The sequence below is a fragment of the Pteropus medius genome, unplaced genomic scaffold (assembly GCF_902729225.1).
Source record: "Pteropus medius unplaced genomic scaffold, Ma_sr-lr_union100, whole genome shotgun sequence".
NCBI lineage: Eukaryota > Metazoa > Chordata > Mammalia > Chiroptera > Pteropodidae > Pteropus > Pteropus medius.
The window spans coordinates 9,073,102-9,082,647 of NW_024348304.1; the positions used below are offsets into that span (position 1 = coordinate 9,073,102).

General features: G+C 31.3%; 1 pseudogene; it reads right to left on the bottom strand.

Moving 5' to 3' along the window:
- Positions 1 to 367: 367 nt before the first annotated feature.
- On the bottom strand, positions 368 to 486 carry LOC120616327 (uncharacterized; annotated as a pseudogene).
- Positions 487 to 9,546: the final 9,060 nt, after the last annotated feature.

Genomic DNA, 9,546 nt, shown 5'->3' on the forward strand with positions numbered 1-9,546 from the left:
AGTCATTTTATTTCTTTTGCTTTGTTCGTTTATCTCTAAAGTATATATGTTAATATATTTTTGGTGTATTATGTAAAAATGTGTAGATCTACATCATTGTCACTGCTTATTAAATTAGGAGTGAAACTGTAATCTATTAGAGTAAAAGAGAAAGAGAACATTTAAATCAATAAACTGAACGAAGCCACTTATTGAAGTGCTGAATTTGATGAAGGACAGGACAGAAGAGGAAGTTAGGGAAGGAGACACCCATCCGATAGTGGAAGACCATGTTAAGTTAATCAGGTGAGTCATCAAACATAGTGAATATGAATCGAAAAAATCATGTTAGCATTTTATTTATTTATTTTTTTTAATTTTATTTTTATGCCTACAGCACCTGGTCTTCCTAGGTGGTCTCCCATCCAAGTACTAACCAGGCTTGACCCTGCTTAGCTTCCAAAATCAGTCAGGATCAGACACGTTCAGGGTAGCATGGCCATAGACATGTTTGCATTTTGGAAATAATATGCTAAAATGAAATGAAAAATTTCAATGATCAATGATAAAACACTATTTTACTTAGATAAGAAACACATTGACAAAATCTCTTTATCATTTATTATAAATAAAAGTATCTAATTTACTAATATGTGATTGTCTATTAGAATTTTATGTCAAAAATGATTGTTAAAATTCATATTAAAATTATTGCGAATTAGTTATATAGTCCCATAAGCTAGTGGTTAATAATATTTTTAATTAAAATGGAGGAATGTATTTATTGCTAAGTATCATCCTTCTGGATATCTTAATCACTACTATCCATGGAGCTTAAAAAATGTTACTGGACCTAAACTCAGATATTCTGATAGTAGTTCTAGGAAAAGTTTAAAAAATTTTTTTTGAAAGAAAAAAACTAACATGATAATCACACAGGCTCATGGACACAAACAGTTTAGTGGTTACTAGAGGGAAAGGGTGGAGAGTGGGGTAGGTAAGGGTAAAGGGGGTCAAATATATGGTGACAGAAGGAAATCTGACTCTGAGTGGTGAATACACAATGCAGTATACATATGACACATTATTGAATGGTACACTTGAAATCTATATGATTTTATTAACCAGTATCGCCCCAATACATTTAATTTAAAAAATACATAGTTTTAAAAAGTAACTTAGATGATTCTAAAGCATAAGAGATTTAGAAAGCATAGCAGTAGATAATGCTTTCAGGTCAATGAAAGAAAAAAAAAGCTATTAAAATGACATATTTAATAGGATTCACTTTTTTTAGTAGTAACTCCTATGTGTCTCTTTCAAGATTTAGGTATACAAATAAAATAAATGAGATACAATGGCTCGTTTGGAACAAGACCCAATGGAGACCGGAAATGATTCTCCTTTGAGCAAAGTGAAATCTAAAAAGAAAAAGATGGGAGTTCCCAATACTCAAATAACAGTAAATAGATTTTTCATTCCATGGTGACTGATGGATACATGGTAGAATAAGATATGCATTTGAGAGCAATCAAGAAAGGCTCCTATCCATCTGGGTAGCCAATCATGACAATATAGCTTTGAATCTAAAAATGGTTGGTATTTTAAAGGTTTTCAACTGAAATATCAGAATGATTTTTTTTTTATATATATATAAATGAAAGCTAAATGGGAACTATACATTTCATTTTCTAGATCTAATATTCTCAGAAATAGAATTTGAGGAAATAAGGAAAAGAAGAATTTGCCAACTTCATGTACAAATGACTGATTAATATTTAATGACATAAATTAATTATATAGTTGTTTGAACAGTTATTTTTCTATTTTTTGCATATATTATGAAAATTGCCAAAGGAAGCCTATTACAGACTATGCGAGTAATGACCTATGAGTGCCCAGGCTTGGATGGTCATTGCTAGGATATAGTTAGAATTCATAATGTCTGACCTCACACCCCACACTTTACTATTTATTAAAAATATACTGCCACCAAATATTATGCCCTAGAATCCTTCAAAAGAACTCTAATCTAAGAAGATCTGTTATTATCTTCTAATCAGGAAATTTATTTTATTAACGAAATTCAGCAGCACTTTACACAGAATCTTCTAAGTAGAATCAAAAGAAGTAAAGTTCAGAAATAAAGATATATTAAAGTATTTGATTTCCCTTTTAATGATATTGTAACCCTTCTCTCTATAATAAATTCAGTAAGTACACCCTTTTCACATGTTGTTTTTCTAGTATAATGGATTATGCATATTAAGCATTTTATAAATTAAAAGAGATTATTAAAATAAAGCAGAAAATGAATTTAAAGCAGATATTCTAATTCTTTTGAAATTATTAATAAAATATCTTAAGAATTAACCTGAGTTCATAAACCAAGTTACAAAACTACAGCTTTTTAGTGAAAACATAAAGTTGACTTTAAAATATTTAATTCTAACAATTTGAATCACTTTTATTGTTTCTATTGGCAAAGTACTTAAAAATTTTATATTTAGCATAATAATTTTTAATCCATAGATATTTTAAGAAGCTGGGTAAATAAAGTATATTCAATAAATATCAATGGAATCTAAGTAAAATTTAATTAGAACTTTATTTTAATAATTAAAGGTTTCAAAATTCAAAAAGCATGTGGGTATTTTGCCAGCCCAGACTGAGTTCTTCATATTAAAATTGTTATTAAATGTTAGCTAAATATGCCTTTAATTTTATTCTTAAAATGACACTTGGATCGCACATATATATGGATATATAGGTGTGTGTGTGTGTGTGTATATATATATATATATATATATATATATATCCATATATAGGTATCTATATATCCTATATATCCATATATATATACACATACATATACATACATACATCTATATACACGGATACCTATATATTTGGATATATAGATATATATATACCTATATATCCATATATATGTGTATTACGAGAATAGGTAATTACGCACGCATGTGTGTGTGGTGTACATATTTCCCTGATTCGTCTAGCATTTCTGTCTGTGCAGTGTCCTCTTTCTGAAGCTTTTGTTTTGGTCTTTAAATTTAGGTTTCTGATAATATGATCCAAATGTATTTTATTACATCTTTACCTCCTAATTGTCCTGTCCAAGCCACACACACACACACACACACACACACACATATATTCCAGTGTTTCCCTTTATAGCAAAACAGGTCAGAATAATCAGTGAACACATTGACAATATGCAATGTAAAATTCTAATAATATAGATCACTGTGAGTTCTTTAAAAATGTTTATTGAATTAAAAATCCGTGTTCGAACAGACTTCTAAATTCTGACACCAGACTTTATCTAGAAGCTTCAAAGTATAAAATGCTATTTTCAGATCGATCTTCCCTTCCATCTGAGAGACTTCCCAAGTGTAATGAGACAAGACTCCAAGGCAGCTCTCTTGAAGAGAACACTGAGCATTCAAATGGCATAGGCAAAATAGAGAAAAAATTGTAAATATAAATTTGTAAAATTGTGGTTTAAGCAAAGTTAAACAGTTTTCTATCCTGGAGAATTTATTTCTTAGAGCACTTATTATGCTATTGTATATTATACATCTCAAAGAATCATAATGCATATTTTTCAAACTAATTTCCCAGGAATCTATTTTTCACGGAACATTTCTACGAGGCTACAGTTGAGCTGAACACACTTTGGGAAATGCCACTCTAAAGGCAACTGAATTATAGGAAAAAAAAAAGAAGAATGCTTTGTCAGCATCCAGATTCTGATGTTAGAAAGACTAATTAAAATGTCAGATGTTTCGAAAGCGGGTGACAAGAATAATTATGTTGAAAAGCAAGCGAGGAAGAGAATGGAAAGGCAGTGAGGTGTACTAGAATGAATAGTATGATGAGTTAGTAGACCAAAATTCCAGTCCTGACCTGAAATAAATAGGCTATATGATGTGCAAACTACTAAACAAATGTGTCTAATTGTTTAAAAAAAGAAGCTTAGTAGAAAGATCTCCAAGGTCTCTCTCGCTATTTAGTTAACTAAAATACTTTAGTCACTGGAACAAGTTATCACAGAATGGGAATAATGTGTAAATTAATGTACGTCTAGTCATGGATCAAAGACCTATGCAAAGTTAATTCTTTTTTATGAGTTATGAATTTGATGTTAGATTAGAGAGGACTCTAATCATGCAAGCATAGTCAAACCAAAGATAAGTTAATAAATGGCAAGAAGCAGGATTTGTAATGTGATACCTTCACTTTGCTTGGGTTGCAGAGAAATAGTTTGAAAATTACTAATGTCTGCCCCTCTCCCACCATTTTCTTCTCTTTCCATACTATTCCTTAAAAGCATTGGTCAGTGGATGACATCTTTAATCTTTGGAAAACATATACTTAAATAGCAGGGTAATCTTTTTGAAATATTATTATTATTTTTCTTTTTTTGTATCTTCAGTCCTTCTTTTTACTATTACAGTAAAATTAAAGAAAGAAAAACTGGATTTGAGTAAAGCTAGCAACTGGCGGATTTACTGGTGGCTTTTCTGTTTTCATCGCCTGCCCTTTTTCTTCGCTTTCCTCAGGCTCAGAAGACTTTCTATTCTCTGAGGAAACCATACTCTCCACCGATAAGTGTCACAAACACTTTTTTATGGGTCTGGTCCTGGGTTGTCCTGTCCCGGGAAAAGTATTTAGGAATCAAAATCTAACTTTATTACGCTTTATGCTCTGTCACCTCTTTTATTCTGACACAGTGTCTCGGCTTTTTTTGAATGAGAGGGATAGTAGTAAGGAGAAGGCTACATAATTCACCTACATGATTCTAACATAATTCTACATAACTTCATATTTACCTAAGTAATTTACCATATAATTCTAAGTATATTTTGTAATATATCAACCTTTACACATGTATCTTTTCAAACTGGGTACACAGTAAGTATGAGGACATATCTAACAAAAGAATTGCTTTTGTAAAAGATGTTTGTCTTGTCATATTACTAATTTTTAAAATCGTTATTGTTATCTACTAAAAAGAGTTGTCAGGAGCCTAGACATAAATGGATAGTTGGCTTTTTTTCCCCCTAAACTCTCAAGCTATCTGAATAAATTTTGTTACTCCTTAAATGTCACAGTCAATTGAAATGTTTATAGAAAATTTTACACTGCATGAAGGAAAACACACAAATCAGCTAAAACTGTGGGCAAAATATGAGTAATGCTTGATAGTATGTTCAGAATTTTTATGGATGCTGTGTTAGCCATCATGCTATGTAATGCCTAATACCCACAGATTCTGAAAATTGTCTTATCATGAATATATCTAGCATGTGAAACTATTTTTCTCTGGCTAGTAATCCTGCATTTTCAACTCTTAAAATAAATTTACTAGTGTATTGATTCAGATTGAATTTTCCTGTTTAATCAGCTTCAAATTTACACACTAATTAAGATAGCAATAAAGTAGAATATCTATTATGTTTAAATCATTCTATAGCCATGATGTTAGTGCAGTGAAGAGGTATGAATTCAGTTCACCAACAGCTATCATCTGAGGGAGCAGAGGTTATAGTAGACTAACAACAGTCCCCAGGCCTATCTCTAGGTTGATTTTTGAAATTCAGAATCTGTCTTTATTAATATAACAAATATGTATTTACTGCTTCTACTACCACCACTGCTGATACCTACCATCACTGGGCTGTGATTTCCCAGGTTAGTGATAATTGTGTATGTACCTCAACTCATGTATCTCTTAACAAAGACTCTTCTTACTCTAAATTCAGTCGGGCAAAGAGAATCACAGAAATTCTATATTTATCCTAAGGAAGGGTATATATGAGTATATGCCTAATTTATCACTATCTGACAAATATGAACAACGGGAAATATGTCTCTGTGTGCTATCAAAAAAAGATTGAATTGTTAAAGTCAACTCAGGGAAATTATAGATTTTATCCTCCATCAGGTTTACTAATGATTCAAAGGTTACAGGCATGGATTTATGTACAGATATTACATGTTTCTCCTGGAGAAACCTCAAAGAATATACTGTAGCTTTCTTAAAAAGCTATCTTCCACATTTTTACTTTGTGAATAAACAGACATGTTTTTGAATTATATATATAAAAACATTACCATATTTCTGCCAAATTTGCAGAAATTATCTAGCTGACCCTAAAATTAATATGAAAATGCAAGTAACAGAATAGTAAAAAGTAATCTCGAAAAGAAAAACAAAGTTGTAGCCTCACTTCTGATTTTAAAACTTATCACACAGCTGCAGTAATCACTGTTCCAAGCCCTGGGGATACAGCATTGAAGAAAGCAGACAAAAAATTCCTGCTTGCAAGGAGCTTTCATTCTAGTGAGGAGAGACAGATAAAAACAGAATCATTACGTGAAATAGAATACTTGAAGGAAGTGAATGCTATGAAGAAAAATAAATCCAGGAAGTTGGAGAGGGAGTGCCAGGTGGTCACAGAAGCCTTCAACTGAGAAGGTGACATTTGCATAAGACTCACTTGAGGTTACTTTTTTAAAATATAGGTTTGTAAGAAAAATACTTCTGACCTTTCAGACATGTAACGAGGGAACGAGTAGTTCACATATTTGAATGAATAGTGTTTTATGTTTGTGGAATAGCAAGTGTTGAGTCCTTGATTCGAGAACTTTTATGAAATGTTCTAGAAAGTCAGAAAGGTTTGGTGTGACAAAAATGGAGAAAAGTTGGGAAAAGTGTTCAATGAGCCATAATGTGCTCAAGAGCCAAATAACGTGTGGACATACAAATGAGAGTAAGAAGTTCACATTTAATTTGAAGGGTTTTGAGTAGCCATGTAAGTTTTCTGGGAAGAAATGGCATAATATATGCTTATTCTTCAGAGATCGCACTTCTGCATAGAGAACGTACTATGTATATATGGAAATGCGTTAAAAGAGAATGGAAAAGACCAATTAGAAAACAACTTTAATAGTCCACATGTAAGATGTCGGTGACGTGTGAGTGTGAGATGGAGAAAGAGCACAAAATTGTTGAGATTAGAGATAATATTTTGAAAATCCCATTTTGAGAATTATCATGATTTTCATATTATTGAATATTAATCACGTAAATTACCGTAACTCATGTTTTACTTTAAAAGTTTACAAAAAGAATTAAATGTCGTTGCTCAAATTTTACATGGAGTTATGATTTTTACATAGGGTATACACATACATATACACATGTATTAAACATTTTGCTGTAGTTAGTATGGTAAACATTAAAATCTTTATGAAATACAGTGAGGCCTAAATGAATACAAAAAAATAGCAGTTTTTTTTTTTTTAAACTTTGGTGTTTGAAAAAACTATGATTAAATTTTGAGGAAAATTATATATTGGCAGACTTGTGCTCCAATGGCAATGTTGAAGAAAATACACTTAAATAAATAGCATCTGTTTGAGACAGATTATATGACACTGAGTTACTTTGTTTGTTTTTCTTCTTTTTACTGTATTTCATACATGGTTTTATGGATGACTAAAACAGAAATGAAAATTAATTCTAATCTACATTAAAATAAATATTCATTATCCAACTAAAATAAATGGCAATTGAATTAACTATTCTGATGCTTTAAATGATTTGTTCATTCACTGACAAAATAGAAACATCTGAAATTCTGGCACTACTGTTTAAATGACAAAGACATACATTACTGTGGATATGCTACCATTTTTTTTAGGTTGCATTTTATGTCTTTATAGTTCTAGAATAAGAATAATGACAATGAATTATAATTTTGGAACTTCCTTGTTTTATAAAAGCATGAAATCATCAGAAAGATATGTTGGTTTATAAAATATAGTTAATTAACAATTTTTAAAGTAAAATTACATCAATTTATCATTTCCATAAGAGTGACCATTATTCATTTACTTCATTTTATCTGTTTTACATTCATTATTTTTGTACCACTGCTGTATGAAAGATTATCATGTTATCATGTTGCTTTTATACCGTTTAAAGGGACCTGGTAGAGGAGAGGGAGAGATGAATAGGCAGAGCACAGAGGATTTTTAGAGCAGTGAAACTACTCTGTATGATATTATAATGGTGGACACATGTCATTATACGTTCATTCAAACTCATAGAATGTACAACGTGAAGAGTGAATTCTAATGCAAACTATGGACTCCAGGTGATAATGATGTGTCACTGTAGATTCATCAATGAATTGTACCAAGTGTTGTACTCTGATAGGAGATGAGGCTTACGGGAGAGGCCATGCCTGTGTGAGGGCAGGGGGTATACAGAAATCCATGTACTTTCAGCTCCATTTTGCTGTGAACCTAAAACAGCTCTAAAAACTAGTTATTTTTTTTTAAAAAAAGAGCTGGTGTGTGTAACCATAACTATGACCTCATATTTGTGTTGTCAGACATTCAACCATTGATAATGCATTTTGCTTACAGAAATAAGCTTTGGCAAACTTAATTGAATTATATATTTCTTTATAAACATCTAAAATATAGCAAACTGTATGTAATTTATTGAATCCTGCTGTTCTGAAGACATACAAAGTGACAGTGGAATTTTTCTCCAACTGGTTTATCTGACAGCAGATTAAAAATGCTTATCTCCTCAGATAAATGTTACAATGCAATCATCAATATACTGTCAAGATATCATTAAATGCATAATGCTATCTCATCTGTTTGCAAAAAAAGTTTGGCATTACTAATGTTCTATAAACTTCATGATATAGTGTCAAATAAAAAAAACAATCAGTGAAAGTTATTCCGAGCTTTTACAGATGAATGTGATATCTTCATATTTATTCTCTGCCAATGCAGACTGCTGGAAAATGCTGATAAACCTACAAACATTACGGACATTAACGAAACATCATTGATAGAATTTTAAAGCATATCACTTTTCCATCAGCTTCTGCCATAACAAGTTATAATGATTAAGAGTTTCTGATGTTTTGCAAAGATGATTTTCATCTAACCATAATCATTTCTATCTTCATCCATATCTTATTCCATTTCTTCTCAATTAGGAAATCTCTCAAAATATTCTCTTAAAGGGATTGTTATAGAATTTCTCATAAAAATGAATTGAATTGTTAGTTTTTTTCCTTAATATTAACTTTACAGTCACTGATAATGACCAGTAATGTTTTAGCAGCTGCAACACAACAGGGGAACTATTAAGTTTCTCTCAGTTTACCTTATTGATCTCTCATGCAGAGCATGGTTTGACTGAGGTGCCATCATTTCTTTGCTTGATCAGCCTCTGCTTTCACGCTTCCATTCTTTTCTTCAACAGTTTTCACACTGAATAAGACTTAGCAGTATAAATCCCGTTAATTCATATCTCACAACTCCCTTGATTATCGTTCTCTCGCTAACTCAGCAATACCTAAGTGAAAATGATTAATCCGGCTCCCATGCTAAATTCAGTGTCCTGTAAAAACTGAGTATAATCTAAATCTTTGACCTTCACTTTCCACTGTTTCTTTTCACAAATTCTACACTCATTCACACCGAACTACTTTTTATGGATATGAACTG